The sequence below is a fragment of the Aplysia californica genome, unplaced genomic scaffold (genome assembly GCF_000002075.1).
Source record: "Aplysia californica isolate F4 #8 unplaced genomic scaffold, AplCal3.0 scaffold00189, whole genome shotgun sequence".
NCBI classification, from domain to species: Eukaryota; Metazoa; Mollusca; class Gastropoda; order Aplysiida; family Aplysiidae; genus Aplysia; species Aplysia californica.
In genome coordinates, this window is record NW_004797459.1 from 1,173,502 (window position 1) to 1,177,157 (window position 3,656).

Below are 3,656 nucleotides of genomic sequence, written 5' to 3' on the forward strand. Positions count from 1 at the left end.
CAAGTAATTTTTTTTTAAAATTTCTTTGTGCGTGCATCCACTACCTCCTGGATGATCTAAATTGTGTCGAGGAGACCGTAAAAACACGACGACCTACTTTTAGACAGGTTCTTTTTTTTTTGTGGTCCCCAGCCGCGGCACCAGAACATCTGCAAGAAGTCGACCACCACGTCCAGCAAGCGACGTGTGTTCGATTCCTCCAAACAGCGAGTGCTGGACGGCGAGCTCTCGCTGAAACAGATCAAACAGGCACAGAAAAAGGTGAATAGGAGGCCGGCTGTTCCATTAGGGGGTGTAGGAATAGGAGTAGGAATAGGAGGCTTTTTATTTTTTTTAGTAAGAATTTTACGGCACTTGCAACACAATAAGGTAATATATAAGTGCCGAAGATTATAATAGGTGTTTACAAGAGAGTAACAAACACAAAAAAGAGGGAGGAGAGATAAGGACGATAGATGTTTGATAGGAAAGAAGAAGCAAACCATACCAGAGCACCCACGTACCACCCACTCATGCAATATGTGTCAGGCGAAGTAGGAGGCCGGCAGCCAATGACACGCCAGAATATGTGGAAGTATGTGTGTGTTAAATACAATATTCTTAAAGACTTAGTGCACATATTGGAAGAGTACTTGTCATAACACGTAACCGAGAAGTTACTACGTTAATTTGTCCATTGTAACCGGGACTTACGGTGTTACATTTGCCATATTATCGGGAAAGTGTTACATTTGTCATGTACCTGGGAAGGTATTACACTTGTCATATAATCGGGAAAGTGTTACATTTGTCATATCGGGAAAGTATTACATTTGTCATATTGGGAAGGTACTACATTTGTCATATAATCAAAAAAGTAGGCTATTACATTTGTCATATTGGGAAGGTACTACATTTGTCATATAACTGGGAGGGTATTACATTTGCCATATAATATATGTCACCAGGAAGTTGTTCCATCTGTCTTATGTAACCATGGAGATATTACATTTGTCTTACTTTAACTTAACCGGGAAGGTTTTACTTTTGTCATACGTAACCGAAAATCTATTACATTTGTCTTACGTAACTGGGAAGGCTGGCCTTATTACATTTGTCTAAGTAACCGGGAAGGTATTACATTTGTCAAATGTAATCGAAAAGTTATTACATTTGTCTTACATAACCTGGAAGATTTGTCCAATGTAACTGGGAAGTTATTACATTTTTCCAAGTAATACTGGGAAGGTATTACATTTATCTAATGTAACTGAAGAGTTATTACATTTGTCCAATGTGTAACCAGGAAGGTATTACATTTGTCATAAGTAACCGAAAAGGTATTACCGGTACATTTGACAATGTAACGAGGAAGGTATTACATTTGTCATAAGTAATCGAAAAAGTATTACCGGTACATTTGACAATGTAACCAGGAAGGTATTACATTTGTCATAAGTAATCGAAAAGGTATTACCGGTACATTTGACAATGTAACCAAGAAGGTGTTACATTTGTCCAATGTAACGAGGAAGGTGTTACATTTGTCATGTGACCCTAAACGTACGGTATCCCATTTTCTTAACGTGACTTTTTCCCTCCCCAGACTGAGGCTAGTGGATTCGAACCGTATCACTTCGTGCTTTTTTTGTTTTGTTTGGTGTCATTCCTCATCTCATCCCAGCACAGGCCTGACTCAAGTCTCAACATCTCAACAACGATCCCAATTTATGCGGTTTATAGATAGGTCTATGAAGGGAAGACTATTCTATCTCTACAACAAAAATCAAGGCCTTTTTCTCCCAAAGAGCAAAATGAAGGGCTGGCGGGGAAAGGACATGTCGCGAGCATACTCGAATTTAGCGATACAAGGGTGTTTTGGTCTTTATTTTGGCGGAATTACGCTGCTAATGATTCGCACTTTCGCAGCAAACTTTTTTTTTTTAGCGTAATATAATAATTTAGTGATGAGCGGCGTCCATCCATGTCTCTATAAAAATAAATCATTGATGGTCAAAGTCAAGGTGAAGAGCGGCGGCCGCAACAGAGCGTAATCCAGGGGTACAAATCTAGCTAATATTACTAATAATAGGAAATCGTCCTTGGTAGCGTTCAAGCTTTGTGGAATTGTTGCTGGCAAAACGCTATGGCCATTCACGTCTCCATTGCATTATTATATTCTGTGTTGTAACTGTGTATGCCAGGGTGGCAGAAATCGGCAGCAATGCTACTCTCACTGATACTGATGTTGCTGCTGCTGCAGCAGTAGCAGCAGCAGTGGTAGCAGCAGCAACTGTCATGATGCCGTCCTGGCTAGATTTTTCTAACAATCATCATCATCATCATCATCATCACCATCATCACCATCACCATCACCATCACCATCATCACCATCACCATCATCATCATCATCACCATCATCATCATCACCATCATCGTCATCATCATCATCATCACCATCATCATCACCAGTGTTTTTCCCCCATCTATCGTCACTGAAAACAACACTTTTCCTTCTTTCTGACTGGGAAAATAAGTCTATTTATTTATTTTGTCTGCTTATCTGGCTATCTATTTGTTTACTTTATTTTTCATTCCTTCATAATTTGTTCATTGAAATATCCAGTATTTTTCTTTTTCTTTCTCATTTTATTGACTATTTCATCAATTTTGTTTACTTCTTTAAAAACATTAATTAAATATATTTTTTGTTTTGTAATTTATTAACAAAATTATTTGTTGATCTTTTTATGTCTTTAAAAATATTTTAAAGAACTCATTATTACTCAAACAAACCAAACAAACCATTAAACAAACAAACAAAACAAAGGAGCTGTAGTCTCTTTAAATGAGATACTAATGATAATAATGGCTCCAAGTACTGATCAAAGTTGAAGGATCGATTCATTAATTTCGTTCAAATGTTCTTTCCCTGCACGCTGTCTTCATCTCACTCTCTCATCCACTGTGTTTTTTGCCACCACGTGTGAATCTTGTGCTTTTGATCTGTCACCGAGTGGCTGCAAATTCAAAATTTATTATTATTATTGTAATACAGTCTAGCACGCACATACGGACAGATTTTCAGATCCCAAATTGTATCCCGCATATTTTCTTTGTATAAATTTTAACCCCATGCATAATGACATTGTGGGTGGTTGGAGGGTGCCGCTGGTAGGTCCTACTTCTTTACCTTCCCTCTATTTGTTTCTGTCCTTAATTATCATCATTACTGCCCTTAATCCATAATCGTGTTCTCGATAAGAATAGACGGTAACATAAATGATGACACTATAAGGGGTGGGGCGGGGGTGATGAGAAATGGTAAGGGGAGCGGAGGGGGGGAATTACAGTGAATTATAAGCGATTTCGAGGTTGAGAACAATAGATATGGGGTACATAGAAGCGGAACTAATAAATTGGCAAAAAAATATTATTAATCCGCATACAGGAAAAAGAGGCTAAAACAGCACCTGGACATGGACGGCTGGTGCCTCTATAAATAAATCATTGTTTGTCAGGTCAGGTCATTATAACGCACACAATTAACAATAACTATATTACCAGTAATACTTCGAACCAATTAAAAGAATATGCCGTCATTTGGATACTTTTCAGTATAAGAATAGAGGCGAACCTATCTATCACGTTTTCAAGAGTGAAATTTGTAAAACAGT

General features: G+C 38.0%; 1 protein-coding gene across 1 annotated transcript in view; it reads left to right on the plus strand.

Annotated features, from left to right (window-relative positions):
- LOC101853854 (mucin-3A) overlaps nucleotides 1–3,656 on the plus strand; it is a gene marked incomplete at both ends in the record, with an annotated part of 32,866 nt that overhangs the window by 3,705 nt on the left and 25,505 nt on the right.